The 26,613-nt window shown below is 44.3% G+C and overlaps 1 pseudogene; it reads right to left on the bottom strand.

The window, feature by feature from the left end:
• The window catches only part of LOC127924311 (oxysterol-binding protein-related protein 8-like), a 77,547-nt pseudogene extending 55,239 nt beyond the window's left edge, over positions 1-22,308 (bottom strand).
• Between the last annotated feature and the right edge of the window lie 4,305 nt (positions 22,309-26,613).

Raw genomic sequence — 26,613 nt, 5'->3', positions numbered from 1 at the left:
ATGGGCTGGGAGCTAGAAGTTGATTTGGGACTGGGCCTATATCGAGTTGATTTGGGACTGGGCCTATATCTAGGAGCTGATTTGGATCTAGGACTATATCGAGTTGATTTGGGACTGGGCCTATATCTTGCCCTCTTTTGGAGAATCTTGTCCTAAAATAATGTCTGAATTGGAACTGGGCCTATATCAAATCAAATCAAATTCTATTTGTCACATACACATGGTTAGCAGATGTTAATGCGAGTGTAGCGAAATGCTTGTGCTTCTAGTTCCGACAAATGCAGTGATAACCAACAAGTAATCTAACTAACAATTCCAAAACTACTGTCTTATACACAGTGTAAGGGGATAAAGAATATGTACATAAGGATATATGAATGAGTGATGGTACAGAGCAGCATACAGTAGATGGTATCGAGTACAGTATATACATATGAGATGAGTATGTAGACAAAGTAAACAAAGTGGCATAGTTAAAGTGGCTAGTGATACATCTAGGAGCTGATTTGCAACTGGGCCTATATCGAGTTGATTTGGGACTGGGCCTATATCTAGGAGCTGATTTGGATCTAGGACTATATCGAGTTGATTTGGGACTGGGCCTATATCTTGCCCTCTTTTGGAGAATCTTGTCCTAAAATAATGGCTGAATTGGAACTGGGCCTATATCAAATCAAATCAAATTTTATTTGTCACATACACATGGTTAGCAGATGTTAATGCGAGTGTAGCGAAATGCTTGTGCTTCTAGTTCCGACAATACAGTGATAACCAACAAGTAATCTAACTAACAATTCCAAAACTACTGTCTTATACACAGTGTAAGGGGATAAGGAATATGTACATAAGGATATATGAATGAGTGATGGTACAGAGCAGCATACAGTAGATGGTATCGAGTACAGTATATACATATGAGATGAGTATGTAGACAAAGTAAACAAAGTGGCATAGTTAAAGTGGCTAGTGATACATCTAGGAGCTGATTTGCAACTGGGCCTATATCGAGTTGATTTGGGACTGGGCCTATATCTAGAAGTTGATTTGAGACTGGGCCTATGTCTAGAAGTTGATTTGGGACTGGTCCTATATCTAGGAGTTTATTTGGAACTGGGCCTATATCGAGTTGATTTAGGACTGCGCCTATATCTTGCCCTCTTTTGGAGAAGTTTGTCCTAAAATAATTGCTGAATTGGGATGTCCGTGCTAGTCTGTGTGTGGTGTGGTGTGTGTGGGCTGTCTGTGTGACGTGGATCTGAGATTAAAGTGAGCTGTGGTTTAGCAGCAAGCATTAAATCCAGAGGTGCTGACCACAGTGGCTTTCTTCTGTGATGAGTGTGGATGGTGTGGATGGAGAAAGACCCAGTGTGTGTGTGTGTGTGTGTGTGTGTGTGTGTGTGTGTGTGTGTGTGTGTGTGTGTGTGTGTTAAAGTGAGTGAGTGAGGTCACGCAGGATCAGCACAATCACTTATTTTCGGCCCTTTTACTGAACACATACCATCATGTCCTCAATAAGAGACTGGGTAATATTGATGTATTATCAAATGTCCTCAATAAGAGACTGGGTAATATTGATGTATTATCAAATGTCCTCACTAAGGGACTGGGTAATATTGATGTATTATCATGTATTATCAAATGTCCTCACTAAGGGACTGGGTAATATTGATGTATTATCATGTATTATCAAATGTCCTCACTAAGGGACTGGGTAATATTGATGTCTTATCATGTATTATCAAATGTCCTCACTGGTTCCAAGATTCCAAGATGGCGTAGCAGTCGGACGTGTGTTTTGTCTTGTCCCGTCCTGTCTGGTGTAAATATAGTGTAAATATAGTTTTCCTCGTTTTTTTCTGTATATATTTCGTACATATTTTAATCTCACTTTCCAACTAGAGCTGAATATACTCTCCTGCAACCCGCATCACCCAATGTGGTATGGATCTGCTTTTTCTATACTTTACTTTAGAACCGGAACCCCCATCAGAAGCTAGCCAGCTAACTAGCTAGTACTCAGTTAGCCACTGCTAGCGGTCTTCAAAGCTAACTAGGACACCAGCGCGACATCAACCCAGAGCATATCAGACTGCTTTTTCTCTACCACATCTCCGGATTCCTACCGCAAGCTCTGAACCTTTACACCGGATCATCGCAACTAGCTAGCTGCAATCCGAGTGGCTACTCCTGGCTAACGTCTCTGTCCCAAAGCAAGCACCAGTTAGCCTTGAGCTAGCCTCGAGCTAAGCCCATCTCCCGACTAGCCGAAGAGGTCCAACAATACCTCTTTTGCCAATTGGCCTGGACCCTTTACTGCCGACACGGAGCCCCGCCGATCCATCACGACTGGTCCGCCGACATAATCGTCCGAGGTGGTTTCAACAGGCTTTTTCGTTGCGACATCGCCAAAGACCCATCTGCTGGCCAAGGCCCGCAAGCTTTCTGAATCGCTGTGTCTCCAGCTCACCTAGCGTACTAGAGCACCTGTAGCATACTCCTGGTCTACAATTACCCGGGCCCACGACCGGTCTGTCGATGTCACCGCATGAAGAGGAATAAACAGACTCACCCCATCGCGACGTCCCCCAAAGGTTAACTCCCTAGCCCTCGCTATCTCCCTGCTTGCTAATTCGGCCTGCTAACGGCTAGCTTGTCTAGCCCGGGCCTACGAACTGTTAGCTTGTTAGCACAGGCCTGCTAACCATCTGAATCACCGCATCCCAAACACTCTGAACCCATTTACTTTCTATCTCTTTTTGATTTTTTATTTGGTTTATACCTTCCGGAAACCTGCCTCACCCACTGTGATACGGAATCGCTATTACTTTTAATTTTTATTTTATTTTTATGACACACTCAAGAACTACATAGCTGACGCACGCTGGACTGTCCATTAATCACGGTACTCCATTCTGCTTGTTGGTTTATCTGTCGGCCCAGTTGCCTAGTCAACGCCATTTTACCTGCTGTTTGTTGTGATAGCTGATTAGCCTCGCCTACTGTTTTTAGCTAGCTTTCCCAATTCAACACCTGTAATTACTGTATGCCTCGCTGTATGTCTCTCTCAAATGTCAATATGCCTTGTATACTGTTGTTCAGGTTAGTTATCATTGTTTTAGTTCACAATGGAGCCCCTAGATCCACTCTGCATACCCCTGTTACCTCCTTTGTCCCACCTCCCACACATGCGGTGACCTCACCCATTACAACCAGCATGTCCAGAGATACAACCTCTCTCATCATCACCCAGTGCCTGGGCTTACCTCTGCTGTACCCGCACCCCACCATACCCCTGTCTGCGCATTATGCCCTGAATATATTCTACCATGCCCAGAAACCTGCTCCTCTTATCCTCTGCCCCCAATGCTCTAGGCGACCAGTTTTGATAGCCTTTAGCCGCACCCTCATACTACTCCTTCTCTGTTCCGCGGGTGATGTGGAGGTAAACCCAGGCCCTGCATGTCCCCAGGTACCCTCATTTGTTGACTTCTGTGATCGAAAAAGCCTTGGTTTTATGCATGTCAACATCAGAAGCCTCCTCCCTAAGTTTGTTTTACTCACTGCTTTAGCACACTCTGCTAACCCTGATGTCCTTGCCGTGTCTGAATCCTGGCTCAGGAAGGCCACCAAAAATTCAGAGATTTCCATACCCAACTATAACATCTTCCGTCAACATAGAACTGCCAAAGGGGGCGGAGTCGCAGTCTTCTGCAGAGATAGCCTGCAAAGTAATGTCATACTTTCCAGGTCCATACCCAAACAGTTTGAACTACTAATTTTGAAAATTACTCTCTCCAGAAACAAGTCTCTCACTGTTGCCGCCTGCTACCGACCAACCCTCAGCTCTCAGCTGTGCCCTGGACACCATTTGTGAATTGATCGCCCCCCATCTAGCTTCAGAGTTTGTTCTGTTAGGTGACCTAAACTGGGATATGGTTAACACCCCGGCAGTCCTACAATCTAAGCTAGATGCCCTCAATCTCACTCAAATCATCAAGGAACCCACCAGGTACAACCCTAACTCTGTAAACAAGGGCACCCTCATAGATGTCATCCTGACCAACTGGCCCTCCAAATATACCTCCGCTGTCTTCAACCAGGATCTCAGAGATCACTGCCTCATTGCCTGTGTCCGCCACGGAGCCGCAGTCAAACGACCACCCTCATCACTGTCAAACGCTCCCTAAAACACTTCTGTGAGCAGGCCTTTCTAATCGACCTGGCCCGGGTATCCTGGAAGGACATTGACCTCATCCCGTCAGTTGAGGACGCCTGGTCATTCTTTAAAAGTAACTTCCTCACCATTTTAGATAAGCATGCTCCGTTCAAAAATGCAGAACCAAGAACAGATACAGCCCTTGGTTCACTCCAGACCTGACTGCCCTCGACCAGCACAAAAACATCCTGTGGCGGACTGCAATAGCATCGAATAGCCCCCGTGATATGCAACTGTTCAGGGAAGTCAGGAACCAATACACGCAGTCAGTCAGGAAAGCTAAGGCCAGCTTCTTCAGGCAGAAGTTTGCATCCTGTAGCTCCAACTCCAAAAAGTTCTGGGACACTGTGAAGTCCATGGAGAACAAGAGCACCTCCTCCCAGCTGCCCACTGCACTGAGGCTAGGAAACACGGTCTCCACCGATAAATCCATGATTATCGAAAACTTCAATAAGCACTTCTCAACGGCTGGCCATGCCTTCCGCCTGGCTACTCCAACCTCGGCCAACAGCTCCGCCCCCCCCGTAGCTCCTCACCCAAGCCTCTCCAGGTTCTCCTTTACCCAAATCCAGATAGCAGATGTTCTGAAAGAGCTGCAAAACCTGGACCCGTACAAATCAGCTGGGCTTGACAATCTGGACCCTCTATTTCTGAAACTATCTGCCGCCATTGTCGCAACCCCTATTACCAGCCTGTTCAACCTCTCTTTCATATCGTCTGAGATCCCCAAGGATTGGAAAGCTGCCGCAGTCATCCCCCTCTTCATAGGAGGAGACACCCTGGACCCAAACTGTTATAGACCTATATCCATCCTGCCCTACCTATCTAAGGTCTTCGAAAGCCAAGTCAACAAACAGGTCACTGACCATCTCGAATCCCACCGTACCTTTCTCCGCTGTGCAATCTGGTTTCCGAGCCGGTCACGGGTGCACCTCAGCCACACTCAAGGTACTAAACGATATCATAACCGCCATCGATAAAAGACAGTACTGTGCAGCCATCTTCATCGACCTCGCCAAGGCTTTCGACTCTGTCAATCACCATATTATTATCGGCAGACTCAACAGCCTCGGTTTTTCGGATGACTGCCTTGCCTGGTTCACCAATTACTTTGCAGACAGAGTTCAGTGTGTCAAATCGGAGGGCATGCTGTCCGGTCCTCCGGCAGTCTCTATGGGGTGCCACAGGGTTCAATTCTCGGGCCGACTCTTTTCTCTGTATATATCAATGATGTTGCTCTTGCTGCGGGCGATTCCCTGATCCACCTCTACGCAGACGACACCATTCTATATACTTTCGGCCCGTCATTGGACACTGTGCTATCTAACCTCCAAACGAGCTTCAATGCCATACAGCACTCCTTCCGTGGCCTCCAACTGCTCTTGAACGCGAGTAAAACCAAATGCATGCTTTTCAACCGATCGCTGCCTGCACCCGCATGCCCGACTAGCATCACCACCCTGGATGGTTCCGACCTTGAATATGTGGACATCTATAAGTACCTAGGTGTCTGGCTAGACTGCAAACTCTCCTTCCAGACTCACATCAAACATCTCCAATCGAAAATCAAATCAAGAGTCGGCTTTCTATTCCACAACAAAGCCTCCTTCACTCACGCTGCCAAGCTTACCCTAGTAAAACTGACTATCCTACCGATCCTCGACTTCGGCGATGTCATCTACAAAATGGCTTCCAACACTCTACTCAGCAAACTGGATGCAGTCTATCACAGTGCCATCCGTTTTGTCACTAAAGCACCTTATACCACCCACCACTGCGACCTGTATGCTCTAGTCGGCTGGCCCTCACTACATATTCGTCGCCAGACCCACTGGCTCCAGGTCATCTACAAGTCCATGCTAGGTAAAGCTCCGCCTTATCTCAGTTCACTGGTCACGATGGCAACACCCATCCGTAGCACGCGCTCCAGCAGGTGTATCTCACTGATCATCCCTAAAGCCAACACCTCATTTGGCCGCCTTTCGTTCCAGTACTCTGCTGCCTGTGACTGGAACGAATTGCAAAAATCGCTGAAGTTGGAGACTTTTATTTCCCTCACCAACTTCAAACATCAGCTATCCGAGCAGCTAACCGATCGCTGCAGCTGTACATAGTCTATAGGTAAATAGCCCACCCATTTTCACCTACCTCATTCCCATACTGTTTTTATACAGTTTTTTTATTTATTTACTTTTCTGCTCTTTTGCACACCAATATCTCTCTACCTGTACATGATCATCTGATCATTTATCACTCCAGTGTTAATCTGCAAAATTGTATTATTCGCCTACCTCCTCATGCCTTTTGCACACATTGTATATAGACTGCCCATTTTTTCTACTGTGTTATTGACTTGTTAATTGTTTACTCCATGTGTAACTCTGTGTTGTCTGTTCACACTGCTATGCTTTATCTTGGCCAGGTCGCAGTTGCAAATGAGAACTTGTTCTCAACTAGCCTACCTGGTTAAATAAAGGTAAAAATAAATAAATAAATAAATAAAACTAAGGGACTGGGTAATATTGATGTCTTATCATGTATCACCAAATGTCCTCACTAAAAAGGCTAGTCAGTAGTCTACATGCTAGTCCTATAAAAGGCTAGCCAGTAGGCTACATTATATTAGTCCTATAAAAGGCTAGTCAGTAGGCTACATTATATTAGTCCTATAAAAGGCTAGTCAGTAGTCTACATGCTAGTCCTATAAAAGCCTAGTCAGTAGTCTACATGCTAGTCCTATAAAAGGCTAGTCAGTAGTCTACATGCTAGTCCTATAAAAGGCTAGTCAGTAAGCTACATTATATTAGTCCTATAAAAGGCTAGTCAGTAGTCTACATTATATTAGTCCTATAAAAGGCTAGTCAGTAGTCTATATTATATTAGTCCTACAAAAGGCTAGTCAGTAGTCTACATTATATTAGTCCTATAAAAGGCTAGTCAGTAAGCTATATTATATTAGTCCTATAAAAGGCTAGTCAGTAGTCTACATTATATTAGTCCTATAAAAGGCTAGTCAGTAAGCTACATTATATTAGTCCTATAAAAGGCTTGTCAGTAAGCTACATTATTTACATTTACATTTAAGTCATTTAGCAGACGCTTTTATCCAGAGCGACTTACAAATTGGATATTAGTCCTATAAAAAGCTAGTCAGTAAGCTACATTATATTAGTCCTATAAAAGGCTAGTCAGTAAGCTACATTATATTAGTCCTATAAAAGGCTAGTCAGTAAGCTACATTATATTAATCCTATAAAAGGCTAGTCAGTAAGCTACATTATATTAGTCCTATAAAAGGCTAGTCAGTAAACTACATTATATTAGTCCTATAAAGGCTAGTCAGTAAGCTACATTATATTAGTCCTATAAAAGGCTAGTCAGTAAGCTATATTATATTAGTCCTATAAAAGGCTAGTCAGTAAGCTACATTATATTAGTCCTATAAAAGGCTAGTCAGTAAGCTACATTATATTAGTACTATAAAAGGCTAGTCAGTAAGCTATATTATATTAGTCCTATAAAAGGCTAGTCAGTAGTCTACATTATATTAGTCCTATAAAAGGCTAGTCAGTAAGCTACATTATATTAGTCCTATAAAAGGCTTGTCAGTAAGCTACATTATTTACATTTACATTTAAGTCATTTAGCAGACGCTTTTATCCAGAGCGACTTACAAATTGGATATTAGTCCTATAAAAAGCTAGTCAGTAAGCTACATTATATTAGTCCTATAAAAGGCTAGTCAGTAAGCTACATTATATTAGTCCTATAAAAGGCTAGTCAGTAAGCTACATTATATTAGTCCTATAAAAGGCTAGTCAGTAAGCTACATTATATTAGTCCTATAAAAGGCTAGTCAGTAAGCTACATTATATTAGTCCTATAAAAGGATAGTCAGTAAGCTACATTATATTAGTCCTATAAAAGGCTAGTCAGTAAGCTACATTATATTAGTCCTATAAAAGGCTAGTCAGTAAGCTACATTATATTAGTCCTATAAAAGGCTAGTCAGTAAGCTACATTATATTAGTACTATAAAAGGCTAGTCAGTAAGCTACATTATATGAGTCCTATAAAAGGCTAGTCATTAAGCTACATTTTATTAGTCCTATAAGAGGCTAGTCAGTAAACTACATTATATTAGTACTATACAAGGCTAGTCAGTAAGCTACATTATATTAGTCCTATAAAAGGCTAGTCAGTAAGCTACATTATATTAGTCCTATAAAAGGCTAGTCAGTAAGCTATATTATATTAGTCCTATAAAAGGCTAGTCAGTAGTCTACATTATATTAGTCCTATAAAAGGCTAGTCAGTAAGCTACATTATATTAGTCCTATAAAAGGCTCATCAGTAAGCTACATTATATTAGTCCTATAAAAGGCTAGTCAGTAAGCTACATTATATTAGTCCTATAAAAGGCTAGTCAGTAAGCTACATTATATTAGTCCTATAAAAGGCTAGTCAGTAAGCTACATTATATTAGTGCTATAAAAGGCTAGTCAGTAAGCTACATTATATTAGTCCTATAAAAGGCTAGTCAGTAAGCTACATTATATTAGTCCTATAAAAGGATAGTCAGTAAGCTACATTATATTAGTCCTATAAAAGGCTAGTCAGTAAGCTACATTATATTAGTCCTATAAAAGGCTAGTCAGTAAACTACATTATATTAGTCCTATAAAAGGCTAGTCAGTAAGCTACATTATATTAGTCCTATAAAAGGCTAGTCAGTAAGCTACATTATATTAGTCCTATAAAAGGCTAGTCAGTAAGCTACATTATATTAGTCCTATAAAAGGCTAGTCAGTAAGCTACATTATATTAGTCCTATAAAAGGCTAGTCAGTAAGCTACATTATATTAGTCCTATAAAAGGATAGTCAGTAAGCTACATTATATTAGTCCTATAAAAGGCTAGTCAGTAAGCTACATTATATTAGTCCTATAAGAGGCTAGTCAGTAAACTACATTATATTAGTACTATACAAGGCTAGTCAGTAAGCTACATTATATTAGTCCTATAAAAGGCTAGTCAGTAAGCTACATTATATTAGTCCTATAAAAGGCTAGTCAGTAAGCTATATTATATTAGTCCTATAAAAGGCTAGTCAGTAGTCTACATTATATTAGTCCTATAAAAGGCTAGTCAGTAAGCTACATTATATTAGTCCTATAAAAGGCTTGTCAGTAAGCTACATTATTTACATTTACATTTAAGTCATTTAGCAGACGCTTTTATCCAGAGCGACTTACAAATTGGATATTAGTCCTATAAAAGCTAGTCAGTAAGCTACATTATATTAGTCCTATAAAAGGCTAGTCAGTAAGCTACATTATATTAGTCCTATAAAAGGCTAGTCAGTAAGCTACATTATATTAATCCTATAAAAGGCTAGTCATTAAGCTACATTTTATTAGTCCTATAAGAGGCTAGTCAGTAAACTACATTATATTAGTACTATACAAGGCTAGTCAGTAAGCTACATTATATTAGTCCTATAAAAGGCTAGTCAGTAAGCTACATTATATTAGTCCTATAAAAGGCTAGTCAGTAAGCTATATTATATTAGTCCTATAAAAGGCTAGTCAGTAGTCTACATTATATTAGTCCTATAAAAGGCTAGTCAGTAAGCTACATTATATTAGTCCTATAAAAGGCTCGTCAGTAAGCTACATTATATTAGTCCTATAAAAGGCTAGTCAGTAAGCTACATTATATTAGTCCTATAAAAGGCTAGTCAGTAAGCTACATTATATTAGTCCTATAAAAGGCTAGTCAGTAAGCTACATTATATTAGTCCTATAAAAGGCTAGTCAGTAAGCTACATTATATTAGTCCTATAAAAGGCTAGTCAGTAAGCTACATTATATTAGTCCTATAAAAGGATAGTCAGTAAGCTACATTATATTAGTCCTATAAAAGGCTAGTCAGTAAGCTACATTATATTAGTCCTATAAGAGGCTAGTCAGTAAACTACATTATATTAGTCCTATAAAAGGCTAGTCAGTAAGCTACATTATATTAGTCCTATAAAAGGCTAGTCAGTAAGCTACATTATATTAGTCCTATAAAAGGCTAGTCAGTAAGCTACATTATATTAGTCCTATAAAAGGCTAGTCAGTAAGCTACATTATATTAGTCCTATAAAAGGCTAGTCAGTAAGCTACATTATATTAGTCCTATAAAAGGCTAGTCAGTAAGCTACATTATATTAGTCCTATAAAAGGCTAGTCAGTAAGCTACATTATATTAGTCCTATAAAAGGCTAGTCAGTAAACTACATTATATTAGTCCTATAAAAGGCTAGTCAGTAAGCTACATTATATTAGTCCTATAAAAGGCTAGTCAGTAAGCTACATTATATTAGTCCTATAAAAGGCTAGTCAGTAAGCTACATTATATTAGTCCTATAAAAGGCTAGTCAGTAGTCTACATTATATTAGTCCTATAAAAGGCTAGTCAGTAAACTACATTATATTAGTCCTATAAAAGGCTAGTCAGTAAGCTACATTATATTAGTCCTATAAAAGGCTAGTCAGTAAGCTACATTATATTAGTCCTATAAAAGGCTAGTCAGTAAACTACATTATATTAGTCCTATAAAAGGCTAGTCAGTAAGCTACATTATATTAGTCCTATAAAAGGCTAGTCAGTAAGCTACATTATATTAGTCCTATAAAAGGCTAGTCAGTAAGCTACATTATATTAGTCCTATAAAAGGCTAGTCAGTAAGCTACATGCAGTATGCTGTCTGAGTGTAAAGCTCTTATAGCAGAACATGTCATTGATCATTGTAACTGTTTTTAATGTGTTTACGATGACTACTTCCTGCTGACCTCTTGCCAGGTCCCCCTAGGTCTTTTCCTGGTTCTAACAAGGTCAGATGTTAGAGGTCAGAGGGCGATCAGGGTGCCTACAACTGCAAATCAAATTTTCAACGTCAGTCTCACCAGTAAGAGATGCTGTTTGTCCCAAATGGCACCCCATTCCCTATGGGCCCTAGTCACGAGTGCCATTTGGGTAGCCATGATCCTATTAAAATGTTATTGATGTTGGAAAAGGCTGAGTCATGGCTGTGATTCAATGAAATGTTTCTCATTGGTTTATCTTCTATCCCTGAGGAGTAATTATAGAAGGCTATACAGTGTCCTTGTTAGAGGTGCACCTGGCTGGGTCCTGTTCAGTAGACACCAAATGGAAGAAAACAGAGTAAAACCGGAAGGAACTAGTAGTATATGTCCGGTAAAAAAAAAAGAGGCAATTTTCGACTTCTGCTGCATTTGGTTTTGAAACGTTTTGCTAAGGTGTGCCCTAATTAACACAATGTTTTGGTTTGGTGTGAGTAGTGATGAATTAAGGGTGTCCTGTACTTCGTTGTAGCTACCAAGATGCATGCGTTTACTATCTGCCTAGAACCCACCTCCTGAATGTATTGACTGGATGTGCCCAGCAGTATGTCATCAAGTGTTGATAGTTGAGTTAGTTGATGTAAACACCTACAGTCACACATGCAAGCAGAGCCCTGACTGACGAGCACTACAGTCCGCAACAAACATCTGAGAGAAACAGAGAAGGGATCGAGAGAGAGAGAATATGGTATAAATAGTGACAGAGCAAAAGGAAGGAGAAGAAAAAGATAGGACACCCTATTCCCTACGAAGTGCACTACTTTTGATAGAGCTCTGGTCAAAAGCAGTGCAATACATCGGTTATAGGGTGTCACTTGGGAAGCTCTCATTCTGAAGGCTCTATGGAGAGATGTGCTAGAGAGAAATGGCTGACTGGTTGACACAAAGCTCTCTGTAAACCTTACTGTCATCCATCTACCTTGTTAAATGAAGACTGTCTGTCTGGATAGGTTGAGTCAACTGTCTAGCAGGACCAGACAATGTTTATTCATTCAAATTAAATCCATTTAATATATCACCTCCCTTTAAGGATATTGGACATTGGAGGGATGTTTGGTTATTTGGCTGAGGAGTTTCAGATTAGGCATCTTTGTGTGTGTGCGTGCGTGTGCGTGTGCATGTGCGCGTGTGTGTGTGTGTGTGTGTGTGTGTGTGTGTGTGTGTCAGGGTTTTTGACCGGCAGCATTTTAAATGACCGGACATGCATTGGGTGCGGTGCTAACCTGATTAGGATGTCGACCCACGGAGTTCAGAAGGACAGAAATCACATTTCGTTGATGATTATTCATCTTCAGAGAACATGATCCAGGATGCAACGGGGTGCCTCCTTCTTACCCAATTCTGATGTGCACTTTGAAGATATCTACTTTTCCTCAGCAAACAAGACCAGCAATGGATCACTTGATTCACTTGCCTATGTTAGTCTACTATCCCCCAAAGTGGAAAAGTTGATCTATTATAATGGTCAGCTTGTCGTTCTGTGTGAGAAAGAAATAGCCTATTCTAAACAGACTGGGGCCGTCGTGGGACGATAGATCCCAAATTCATACAACCAGTAGGCCTAGGATACATCCCAAAAAACGTTAAAAAGCAAAGATGTTCATGCAACAGATCGTTAGGGATATATTTTTTCTTCACATTATAAACGTAGTAAGCTTTGCGCGAATGTTCACTCCATAACGCAATTAGCGGAAAACAGTCAAAAGCACACCATACATGCACGCGGTTTCATGAGGCAGAGATGAAAATATCAGTTAGAAATGTGGAAAGAGGGGAGATCTTTAGTGTCCCACTGGGTTGCCTGGGTTGATAATATAACAGGATTGTGTCTTTGGCTACCGCACAATGAAAGAAAGTTTATTTGAAACACAATAGAACATGAGAGAAATAGGCTACTGGTTACAATGGCACATGGAAGTCTATATAAAATAATTGCCTGCACATTTGGTTGGATTTTGGCAACTTTGAAGCAAGGCAAGACATGCCTCACAATATGTAGTATTATATATATACGCATATATATATATATGTATATTATAATATATACGCTTGGATTGCGTCCTATCTGACAGGTCGCTCCTACCAGGTGGCGTGGCGAGAATCTGTCTCCTCACCACGCGCTCTCACCACTGGTGTCCCCCAGGGCTCTGTTCTAGGTCCTCTCCTATTCTCGCTATACACCAAGTCACTTGGCTCTGTCATAACCTCACATGGTCTCTCCTATCATTGCTATGCAGACGACACACAATTAATCTTCTCCTTTCCCCCTTCTGATGACCAGGTGGCGAATCGCATCTCTGCATGTCTGGCAGACATATCAGTGTGGATGACGGATCACCACCTCAAGCTGAACCTCGGCAAGACGGAGCTGCTCTTCCTCCCGGGGAAGGACTGCCCGTTCCATGATCTCGCCATCACGGTTGACAACTCCATTGTGTCCTCCTCCCAGAGCGCTAAGAACCTTGGCGTGATCCTGGACAACACCCTGTCGTTCTCAACTAACATCAAGGTGGTGGCCCGTTCCTGTAGGTTCATGCTCTACAACATCCGCAGAGTACGACCCTGCCTCACACAGGAAGCGGCGCAGGTCCTAATCCAGGCACTTGTCATCTCCCGTCTGGATTACTGCAACTCGCTGTTGGCTGGGCTCCCTGCCTGTGCCATTAAACCCCTACAACTCATCCAGAACGCCGCAGCCCGTCTGGTGTTCAACCTTCCCAAGTTCTCTCACGTCACCCCGCTCCTCTGCTCTCTCCACTGGCTTCCAGTTGAAGCTCGCATCCGCTACAAGACCATGGTGCTTGCCTACGGAGCTGTGAGGGGAACGGCACCTCAGTACCTCCAGGCTCTGATCAGGCCCTACACCCAAACAATGGCACTGCGTTCATCCACCTCTGGCCTGCTCGCCTCCCTACCACTGAGGAAGTACAGTTCCCGCTCAGCCCAGTCAAAACTGTTCGCTGCTCTGGCTCCCCAATGGTGGAACACACTCCCTCACGACGCCAGGACAGCGGAGTCAATCACCACCTTCCGGAGACACCTGAAACCCCACCTCTTTAAGGAATACCTAGATAGGATAAAGTAATCCTTCTCACCCCCCTTAAAAGATTTAGATGCACTATTGTAAAGTGGCTGTTCCACTGGATGTCATAAGGTGAATGCACCAATTTGTAAGTCGCTCTGGATAAGAGCGTCTGCTAAATGACTTAAATGTAAATGTAATGTAGTAAAACCTTCAAGGTTTCAAACCATTATATTCTATTGGTGGGGCAAACTCCCTATTTTATTTTTCCCGATGCATGCCAGCAAAGCCACGACACAACACAACATTCTCTAGTTGTGCTGTGATTGGCTTAGTGTTCTGTCACTCATGGGGACACTAAATCACTGCAAAATCTACGGGTAGAGCTTGAAAATTCAAGCCCCTTGGGTGCTGCCATAGAGTTACAAGTTTGATGACAAAATTTGCCCACGAAGGACCGCTGCGCCACCTTCCTAATCAAGTGAGCACAGCACAACAAGGGGAGCCCAAAAATGTATTGTATGTTGCTGCATAAATGATGTAACACGCCAGGGATATATGTATACTGTAGCTAAGAAAGTAATACTAAGTGAATGTTGTGTAGTAAGCTGTTAGGTGCCCAAGTGCCTCAACAGCCTACTGTTCTGACTTGGATATCCACATGTAGTGTCACGCCCTGACCATAGAGAGCCCTTGTTTCTCTCTGGTGTAGTAGGTCAGGGCGTGACTAGGGGTTATTGTAGTCTATAATTTCTATGTGGTATTCTAGTTTTCATATTTCTACGTTGGTGTGCTTGGTATGGTTCCCAATTAGAGGCAGCTGGTAATCGTTGTCTCTAATTGGGGATCATATTTAGGTAGCCGTTTTTCCACCTGTGTTTGTGGGATATTGTTTTTGAGTTAGTGCATGTTGCACCTCAGTACTGCACGGTCGTTGTTTGTTTCTGGTTTTGTTTGAAAAGTTTCACTAAAATAAAGATGTGGAACTTTAATCACGCTGCGCCTTGGTCCGTCTCTCCACACGTCCGTGACATGTAGCCTATAGCCTGTTTTAGAGATATGTAATCATTGAATATTGTACGACCTTTCATTGTCTGCTGATATGCTCCCTTCATTTATCCTATGGTTTTGACTTGGTGTACAGGGAGAATACTGTAAAACAGCCCATGTTTTGAAATGTACAGCAACAGATTTCAGAAGTGCTGAACAAATAGTTATTTTGACTATGTCCGTCCTAGCTCGCTATTGAATGTCTTAAAATCGAAATTACACATGGCCTTTTATCCGCTCATCGTCCCCTTACTCCATAGTTTAAAAAAAGCTATGTTTTTTTTTTTTAAAGGCATAGCTGATATGTTGATGTACAAGGCTCCGCTGAGAGCCAGGTGTAGCAGTGGTAAGGATTCACTCCATGGTGCTGAAAAGAAAGCTCTGCTGTTGGGATAGTTTTATGTAGGCCCTAACAGTTTGTGGGAACTGTTTGTCACCGTTGTAGTGCAATTAATGTATTGTTTATTGTTGTGCTGTGCTGTGCTGTGTAAAGGCTTTGCTGGCAGTTTGCTCCAACCAAGATTGACATGCTAAAATAAATTATTTCACAATAGGATCATTATATCTTTGGGGGACAAGGTCTTATGCTTCACATTTCTCTCTGCTTTTCCTCTAAAGAAACACTCAACATTCTCCCTACATAAACCTAGAACTTAGGCTGACAAGAAACCAAGAAAGCCAATGCTAACCAACACAAACCAATGCTAACCAACACAAACCAATTCTAACCAAAATGGCTTTTCAACAGTGACATTTGTCGTTTGTCAGCTGAAACCGGAAGCAAAAAGTTCAGGCTTCACCTGTTCTCTGCTTTCCCCCTGAAAAACGGATACTTGTGGTTTCTGACTACCCACTGAGGGTGTACCAACGCTAACCAAAATAACATTTCAACAGTCAGAGTTCTTTGTTCCCACTTCTCCATAACTAAAGGGAATATAAACACCCCTATGAAGATGTTTCTGTGGAACCAACCGCAAACATCCTTTTTCCATCCAGTCCCAGTGAGACGGTTCGTACCATGATGCTGTGAGGGGGTGGCATGGCACCGTATTTACACCCTGAACAACAGATATGATGATCTTTAGGGATGGATCATTATATAAGACAGTGAAGTGTACATTGTGTGTGTTTTTGTCATGTCTATGGATGGAGTGCACACACACACACACACACACACACACACACACACACACACACACACACACACACACACACACACACACACACACACACACACACACACACACACGCACACACGCACACACACACACACACACACACGGCATTACAGCTTTGATGAACACTGACACTGTCGCCATGTTTTCGGGAAGAACCGAAAGGTTCCCTAGCAACAGCTGGCCTGACAACAATTGGGGAAGGGTGAAAATATTACCTGCTATACGCACGAGGAAAAAGCCTCAATTTTGAGTTTTGGGGGCATAAATCAGTGTGCAGTCAGGTATGCTGCTTGCTTTACATTTGCCATGGCAACAAGGTCACCACCACCATTTTGGTGGTAGATGGAGCAGCACAGAGCAGCACGGAGCAGGATGGAGCAGCACAGAGCAGGATGGAGCAGGATGGAGCAGCACAGAGCAGGATGGAGCAGAACGGAGCAGGATGGAGCAGCACGGAGCAGGATGGAGCAGCACAGAGCAGGATGGAGCAGAACGGGAGCAGGATGGAGCAGCACAGAGCAGGATGGAGCAGAACGGAGCAGGATGGAGCAGAACGGGAGCAGGATGGAGCAGAACGGGAGCAGGATGGAGCAGAACGGAGCAGGATGGAGCAGAACGGGAGCAGGATGGAGCAGAACGGAGCAGGATGGAGCAGCACAGAGCAGGATGGAGCAGCACAGAGCAGGATGGAGCAGCACAGAGCAGGATGGAGCAGCACAGAGCAGGATGGAGCAGCACAGAGCAGGATGGAGCAGAACGGAACAGGATGGAGCAGAACGGGAGCAGGATGGAGCAGAACGGGAGCAGGATGGAGCAGAATGGGAGCAGGATGGAGCAGAACGAAGCAGGATGGAGCAGAACGGAGCTGTGTGCCAAAGTGGTTGCAATGATGTCAATAAGACATCTTTTGGTAAACAGTCTATTTCACAACCAGAAAAATAAATCTCTATCTGGTTGTAATCTGACCAGATAACAAACTAAATATGCCATCTTTCCCTGGATGTAACAGAGACCAGTTGGCTATAATCTGCATGATATCATTAGACAATCTCAATCAGAAAACCAGATTACAAACAGACATTTTTTTCATGTTCTTAATTTTGTCCAGTGGGATAGCATGGTGCAGTGCTACAGTGGGATAGTATGGTGCAGTGCTACAGTGGGATAGCATGGTGCAGTGCTACAGTGGGATAGCGTGGTGCAGTGCTAGTGGGATAGCGTGGTGCAGTGCTAGTGGGATAGCGTGGTGCAGTGCTACAGTGGGATAGCGTGGTGCAGTGCTACAGTGGGATAGCATGGTGCAGTGCTACAGTGGGATAGCAAACATGGTGCAGTGCTACAGTGGGATAGCATGGTGCAGTTCTACAGTGGGATAGCGTGGTGCAGTGCTACAGTGGGATAGCATGGTGCAGTGCTACAGTGGGATAGCATGGTGCAGTGCTACAGTGGGATGTAACGTGGACCAGTTCTACAGTGGGATAGCGTGGTGCAGTGCTCAATCAGTGGGATTAGCATGGTGCAGTGCTTAATTTTGTCAGTGGGATAGCATGGTGCAGTGCTACAGTGGGATAGAGTGGTGTAGTGCTACAGTGGGATAGCATGGTGCAGTGCTACAGTGGGATAGCATGGTGCAGTTCTACAGTGGGATAGCGTGGTGCAGTGCTACAGTGGGATAGCATGGTGCAGTGCTACAGTGGGATAGCATGGTGCAGTGCTACAGTGGGATAGCATGGTGCAGTGCTACAGTGGGATAGCATGGTGCAGTGCTACAGTGGGAGGCAGGCATGTAGCAATCTCGGGAGTTTTTAAAGCGACCGGTATTGCTCCTAAAACCTGTTGCACCCTTTAGGTCATTGTGCCACATACACAGGACAGTGGGAGGGGTTAAAATACACATTTCCTTTGCTAAATGGAAAATAAACAGGAAATCTGCTGGATTAATGATATACAGTACCAGTCAAAAGTTTGGACACAACTACTCATTTATTTGTACTATTTTCTACATTGTAGAATAATAGTGAAGACACCAAGAGTGTGCAAAGCTGTCATCATGGCAAAGGGTAGCTACTTTGAATAATCTCAAAAATAAAGTATATTTTGATTTGTTTACCACTAGTTTGGTTATTACATGTGTTTCTTAATAGTTTTGAGGTCTTCACTATTATTATACAATGTAGAAAAATGTAAAAGTAAAGAAAAACCCTTGAATGAGTATGTGTCCATTGATTGTTGAAGGATATAAATGTACAAATACCTCATGAGCATAGTTCAACTGTCTTACCCCATCAGAACCACAAATATAATATTTTGGGTTCTGATGTATAGCCAGAAGACAAGGTTAAAACTTCTTATGGCTGGGGGACAGTATTGAGTAGCTTGGATGAATAAGGTGCACAGAGTAAATTGCCTGCTCCTCAGTCCCAGATGCTAATATGTGCATATTATTGGTATATTTGGATAGTAAACACTCGGAAGTTTCTAATACTGTTTGAATGATGTCTGTGAGTATAACAGAACTCAGAATAGTAGGCAAAAACCTGAGAAATCTGAAGTTGGTCGATTTTCAACTCAGCCCCATACAGTGGGATTTTGGTCATTTTGCACTTCCTAAGGCTTCCACTAGATGTCAACAGTCGTTAGAAACTTGTTTGATGCTTCTACAATGAAGGGGGCTGAATGAGAGGGGAATGAGTCAGAGGTCTGCCAGCAGTCACGCACTGGTGATGCGCATTTCACATGAGAGGTATCTCCCGTTCCTTTGCTTTTCTGAAGACAAAGGAATTCTCCGGTTGGAAGATTATTGAAGATTTATGTTAAAAACATCCTAAAGATTGATTCCATACATCGTTTGACAAGTTTCTACGGACTGTAACGGAACTTTTTGAAATTTTGTCTGCAACTAGTGAACGCGCTTCGTGAGTTTTGATTTGTTTACCAAACGCGCAAACAAAAGTAGCTATTTGGACATAAATGGACATTATCGAACAAATCAAACATTTATTGTGGAACTGGGATGAAGATCATCAAAAGGTAAGTGAATATTTATAATGTTATTTCTGACATCTGGTGACTCCAACATGGTGGATATTTATATTTGTTCTCTGAGCGCCGTTCTCAGATTATTGCATGGTTTGCTTTTTCCGTAAAGCTTTTTTGAAATCTGACACAGCGGTTGCATTATGGAGAAGTGTATCTAAGGTTCCATGCATAACACTTGTATTTTCATCAACATTTATAATGAGTATTTCTGTAAATTGATGTGGCTCTCTGCAAAATCAACGGATGTTTTTGGAACTACTGAACATAATGCACCAATGTATACTGAGAGTTTTTTTATATAAATATGAACTTTATCAAACAAAACATACATGTATTGAGTGTCATCTGATGAAGATCATCAAAGGTTAGTGATGAATTTTATCTCTATTTCTGCTTTTTGTGACTCCTTTCTTTGGGTGGAAAAGTGGCTGTGTTTTTCTGTGGCTTGGCTCTGACCTAACATAATCGTTTGTGGTGCTTTCGCTGTAAAGCCCATTTGAAATCGGACACTGTGGTGGGATTAACAACAAAAATTAATTATGAGATTTCTGTTGTTTTGAATTTGGCTCAACTGGCTGTTGTCATATCGATCCCGCCCTAGGAGGGAAAACTATAATTTCTGATGTATAGACAGAAGACAAGGTTAAAAACTATCATTTTGATCTCATGAATGGGCTGTCCTTGAATCCACAGCTCTGTCGATGAATTTGAGAGTGGTTCCATTTCTCCAGCCCCATCCCTCAGCATTCTTACCAAAACAGTGCTGGGGTGCCCTCTTTGTTACTGTTTGAACTGCAGATGACCCCTTTAAGGAAGCAAGCGATGCAGCCTGTCATCACATGGCGAGAATGGCAATGGTCCCAAATGGCACCCTATTCCCATATAGTGCACTACTTTTGACCAATTAATAGGGAATAGGGTGCCATTTGGGATACATCCCCTGTAATGACGTGCTGCAATGGTTACTCTGACCCAGGAGTGATCCAAATTACAGGGATCATCTGCTGCAGGGCTCATCTGCTGCAGGGATCATCTGCGAAAGAGATTGTGGTCTCAGCCTGACTCCCTGCTTAAATAAAGGTTCATTAAAAATAAATCCGTACTGCCATTCTGTTGTCAACAGAGCTAGCAGAGCACCGCAATTCCACCCTTTCTCCATTTCCCCATTCATGACCTCCAAAACCAATTCATGTTCAGCCTGCAAACAACGGCTATCAACAACAGCAACACAAACAGGGGAGTGTTCATTGGCAGTCGGCATGGACCGGATCCTCCTCGGCTACCCTGCCAGTGTTGCTGGCCAGACAAAGCCACTTCATCTTTGGGGAGGATAATATTTCAAACGAGTGGTCGTGGGCTAGGAGCTATTAGGACACTGATATTTTCTGTCTGTCTTTTTGGTGCACGTGATTGGTCTATTAATAGGCCGCCACCCAGGTTAATCTGCTGAGTCATTGGCCCCTCACTGGCACCTCCTGTGGAAGCTAGAGAAGCTAGCCCCAGGTAACCCTGAAAGAGGAGGGGGTCTATTGGCAGAGAAGCTGGATTACTGATGAAACTGTGTGGAGATCGTCTCCAAAATGGCAGATATACTTATGATAGGTTAAGCTATATACAGCCTGATGAACCTGATGCTTAAATGTAATGTTGGTTGATAATAAGGAAATAGCGTCACGTACCTATTTTTATTGAGATTACATTTGGCTGAAGAGAAAGAGAGAATGCAACCAGCCTGTACCAGCTGTCTCCGGTGAATCGGCAATCTTTGTGAAAAGCCTGCGCCTCTCCTGGCAGGGAGAGAGCTTCTTAGACAGTCTTCAACAGAGATGAATGGAGGCTGTGTCGGCTCGGTGGCTGGGAGGCTGACAGGCTGACAGGTTAAAAACATCACACTCACTACAGAAGCTTTAGGTCTAATTCACTTCACTTGACGTTCTGTGAAAGCTCTGCTGATCTCACGCTCAGGTGGACGGCCACTCCAAAGCAGCGCACAGTTACTCGGGCTACAGAGTACGATATAATACGTTTGCATATGACCGAGTACATTTCTATACAAGGAAAATATGTATTAAATGTATGGTCTAATATAAGAATTCAAAACTCTAAGAAGAAATAGATATGACAGGTTCAACATCAGAATCTGCATCAGGCAACGCAAAAAGGACAAGCAAGAGAATAGCTCCAATACTGTGACAGTACACTGAAAACAATAACCTCCTGCACATTAGTATCTGAAATAACAGTCACAGTTCACAACCAGTATCTTGGGGTTACGACTCTGTCTCTACAGGGAACAAGCACACAGGTAACTCTGCCACAGGGACACCACTACAGCAAAAGTGTACCTGTAGTTCCAATATTTCTTCAGTGTCCATCTAGAAGACAATAGACCTTCAAATAACAGCACAGTCACCGTCTACAACCAGTATCTAGGGGTTACGACTTTATAGGGAACAAGCACACAGGCCACTTGGCGACAGTACAGAGGGTACTACTCAAAGCAACAGCTAGTCTACAACTAGCTGGGTGTGGAAGAGCCCGCGGCAGGGCAGGCTCCTCATCAGACTGGAGGGGAAGGGTGAGGGGTCCAACACCACCTCAACTACCACACCCACCTGGCAGCGAGAGGGGCGACAGCTCGTTGTAGCCCCCGAAAGAAGCGTTGCGGATGAGCTTGCGTCCGTCGGGGTGTGGGGGTCGCGGCGAGCTGGTCGTGCCGCACGTTGAGAAGCGGCGACGGCACAGGGCTCCCTCCTCCTTCATCATGGGGCCGGTGAGAACCCGGGGGGACTGAGGAGGGCCTGCTGGGGATCAGCAGGGGCCAAGCAGGGCGAAGCCGCTGACCACGAAATGCTCAGATCTGATTGCCCGCAGCCAGACACACACACAGGACACAGCAAGCACAGCAACTCAGTCTCAAGGCACTCAAAGCAGTGCAGCACAATTTATCGCTTTCTCCCTCCCTCTCCCTTGTTCCCTCTCTCTCTTTCTCCCTCCCTCTCTCTTGTTCCCTCTCTCTCTTTCTCCCTCCCTCTCTCTTGTTCCCTCTCTCTCTTTCTCCCTCCCTCTCTCTTGTTCCCACCCTCTCTTTCTCCCTCTCTCTCCTGTCTGTGTGTGAGAGAGTGAGTGCAAGGGGAGGAGGCTCTGAGTACTACGCTGATGAATCAGCAGAGTCCCTCCCCCCCTGCTACTCCATGCACCAGCAGTGTACAGAAGAGTTGCATCTTATCTAGCCTACTCCATGGAACAGCCTCCTACCCTCTTTCTCTTTCCTTCTTTCAATGAATAGCTCTACTTTTCTCACTGCCAACCAGTCTCCCTCCTCCTGTCCTCTCTTTCCCTCTTGTTTTTTCTCTTTCATTTTCTCCTCTCTGTACACCGTGTATTTCTCTGTGTGGTATCTCCTCATTTTTACATTTACATTGTAATAATTTAGCAGACACTCTTATCCACAGCAACTCCACAGAAGCAATTAAGGCTAAGTGCCTTGCTCAAGGGCACATTGTCACATTTTTCACCTGGTCGGCTCGTGGATTCGAACCAGCACCTTTCGGTTAGGCTACCTGCCGCTCTGTCGTGGTATATCCTCTCACGGTATCTCTCCTAAATCTCTTTCCCAGCTCAGATGAACATCACCCCTCTCTTCCTGCTCACTCTCTTTCTCACAGTGTGTGAGTGTGTGGCATAGTCCTGAACGTCTGACTGACGACTCCAGCTACAGCACTCAGACACCTGCTACCACATAAAAAACACACACACTAGACACTAACACACACAGAAATGTAATAAAGCCAGTCTATATTCACCCTGCCTGTGAGGATGGACAAACTCTCTGCATGCCCTATCGTATTCCCCAGACACAAAGACCAAACTGGCCAGTTGACTTCTCCAATGCTTGTATGGCCAATCAATTCATTTGAGCCCCTCAGGTAGAACACCAAGCCTGTTACTGAGCCCCTCAGGTAGAATACCAAGCCTGTTACTGAGCCCCTCAGGTAGAACACCAAGCCTGTTACTGAGCCCCTCAGGTAGAATACCAAGCCTGTTACTGAGCCCCTCAGGTAGAACACCAAGCCTGTTACTGAGCCCCTCAGGTAGAATACCAAGCCTGTTACTGAGCCCCTCAGGTAGAACACCAAGCCTGTTACTGAGCCCCTCAGGTAGAATACCAAGCCTGTTACTGAGCCCCTCAGGTAGAACACCAAGCCTGTTACTGAGCCCCTCAGGTAGAATACCAAGCCTGTTACTGAGCCCCTCAGGTAGAACACCAAGCCTGTTACTGAGCCCCCAGGTAGAATACCAAGCCTGTTACTGAGCCCCTCAGGTAGAACACCAAGCCTGTTACTGAGCCCCTCAGGTAGAATACCAAGCCTGTTCCTGAGCCCCTCAGGTAGCCCCTGTTCAGCCCCCAGGTAGAATATCAAGCCTGTTACTGAGCCCCTCAGGTAGAACACCAAGCCTGTTACTGAGCCCCTCAGGTAGAATACCAAGCCTGTTCCTGAGCCCCCAGGTAGAATACCAAGCCTGTTACTGTTAGCCCCTCAGGTAGAACACCAAGCCTGTTACTGAGCCCCTCAGGTAGAACACCAAGCCTGTTACTGAGCCCCTCAGGTAGAATATCAAGCCTGTTACTGAGCCCCTCAGGTAGAATATCCCCTCAGGTAGAATATCAAGCCTGTTACTGAGCCCCTGGTTACAAGCCTGTTACTGAGCCCCTCAGGTAGAATATCAAGCCTGTTACTGAGCCCCTCAGGTAGAACACCAAGCCTGTTACTGAGCCCCTCAGGTAGAACACCAAACCTGTTGAGCCACTCAGGTAGAACACCAAGCCTGTTACTGCCCCTCAGGTAGAATACCAAGCCTGTTCCTGAGCCCCCAGGTAGAATATCAAGCCTGTTAGGCCCCCCAGGTAGAATACCAAGCCTGTTCCTGAGCCCCTCAGGTAGAATACCAAGCCTGTTCCTGAAGGTAGAACCTGTTACTGAGCCCCTCAGGTAGAATACCAGGCCTGTTACTGAGCCCCTCAGGTAGAACACCAAACCTGTTACTGAGCCCCTCAGGTAGAATATCAAGCCTGTTACTGAGCCCCCAGCCTGTTACTGAGTAGAATACCAAGCCTGTTCCTGAGCCCCCAGGTAGAATATCAAGCCTGTTACTGCCCCTCAGGTAGAATATCAAGCCTGTTACTGAGCCCCTCAGGTAGAATACCAAGCCTGTTACTGAGCCCCTCAGGTAGAATACCATGCCTGTTCCTGAGCCCCCCAGGTAGAATATCAAGCCTGTTACTGAGCCCCTCAGGTAGAATACCAAGCCTGTTACTGAGCCCCTCAGGTAGAACACCAAGCCTGTTACTGAGCCCCTCAGGTAGAACACCAAGCCTGTTACTGAGCCCCTCAGGTAGAATACCAAGCCTGTTACTGAGCCCCTCAGGTAGAACACCAAGCCTGTTACTGAGCCCCTCAGGTAGAACACCAAGCCTGTTACTGAGCCCCTCAGGTAGAACACCAAGCCTGTTACTGAGCCCCTCAGGTAGAATACCAAGCCTGTTCCTGAGCCCCTCAGGTAGAATACCAAGCCTGTTCCTGAGCCCCCAGGTAGAATATCAAGCCTGGAGCCCCTCAGGTAGAACACCAAGCCTGTTACTGAGCCCCTCAGGTAGAATACCAAGCCTGTTCCTGAGCCCCCAGGTAGAATATCAAGCCTGTTACTGAGCTCCCCAGGTAGATTATCAAGCCTGTTACTGAGCCCCTCAGGTAGAACACCAAGCCTGTTACTGAGCCCCTCAGGTAGAACACCAAGCCTGTTACTGAGCCCCTCAGGTAGAATATCCCTGTTACTGAGCCCCTCAGGTAGAATATCAAGCCTGTTACTGAGCCCCTCAGGTAGAATATCAAGCCTGTTACTGAGCCCCTCAGGTAGAATATCAAGCTGTTACTGAGCCCCTCAGGTAGAATATCAAGCCTGTTACTGAGCCCCTCAGGTAGAACACCAAGCCTGTTACTGGCCCCTCAGAGAACACCAAACCTGTTACTGAGCCACTCAGGTAGAACACCAAGCCTGTTACTGAGCCCCTCAGGTAGAATACCAAGCCTGTTCCTGTAGAATATCAAGCCTGTTACTGAGCCCCCAGGTAGAATACCAAGCCTGTTCCTGAGCCCCTCAGGTAGAATACCAAGCCTGTTCCTGAGCCCCTCAGGTAGAACACCAAGCCTGTTACTGAGCCCCTCAGGTAGAATACCAGGCCTGTTACTGAGCCCCTCAGGTAGAACACCAAACCTGTTACTGAGCCCCTCAGGTATAATATCAAGCCTGTTACTGAGCCCCCAGGTAGAACACCAAGCCTGTTACTGAGCCCCTCAGGTAGAATACCAAGCCTGTTCTGTTCCAAGCCTGTTACTGAGCCCCTCAGGTAGAATATCAAGCCTGTTACTGAGCCCCTCAGGTAGAATATCAAGCCTGTTACTGAGCCCCTCAGGTAGAATACCATGCCTGTTCCTGAGCCCCCAGGTAGAATATCAAGCCTGTTCCTGAGACCCTCAGGTAGCCCTGAGCCCCTCAGGTAGAACACCAAACCTGTTACTGAGCCGCTCAGGTAGAACACCAAGCCTGTTACTGAGCCCCTCAGGTAGAAAATCAAGCCTGTTCCTGAGCCCTCAGGTAGAATACCAAGCCTGTTACTGAGCCCCTCAGGTAGAATACCAGGCCTGTTACTGAGCCCTCAGGTAGAATACCAGGCCTGTTACTGAGGTCAGGTAGAACACCAAGCCTGTTACTGAGCCCCTCAGGTAGAATACCAAGCCTGTTCCTGAGCCCCTCAGGTAGAATACCAAGCCTGTTCCTGAGCCCCTCAGGTAGAATACCAAGCCTGTTACTGAGCCCCTCAGGTAGAACACCAAACCTGTTACTGAGCCGCTCAGGTAGAACACCAAGCCTGTTACTGAGCCCCTCAGGTAGAATATCAAGCCTGTTCCTGAGCCCCTCAGGTAGAATACCAAGCCTGTTACTGAGCCCCTCAGGTAGAATACCAAGCCTGTTACTGAGCCCCTCAGGTAGAACAGGTTAGAGCCCCTCAGGTAGAATACCAAGCCTGTTACTGAGCCCCTCAGGTAGAATACCAAGCCTGTTACTGAGCCCCTCAGGTAGAATACCAAGCCTGTTACTGAGCCCCTCAGGTAGAATACCAAGGTTACTGAGCTC

The sequence above is a fragment of the Oncorhynchus keta genome, unplaced genomic scaffold (assembly GCF_023373465.1).
Source record: "Oncorhynchus keta strain PuntledgeMale-10-30-2019 unplaced genomic scaffold, Oket_V2 Un_contig_3942_pilon_pilon, whole genome shotgun sequence".
Lineage (NCBI taxonomy): Eukaryota > Metazoa > Chordata > Actinopteri > Salmoniformes > Salmonidae > Oncorhynchus > Oncorhynchus keta.
This window is presented reverse-complemented; position numbering and strand designations above follow the sequence as displayed.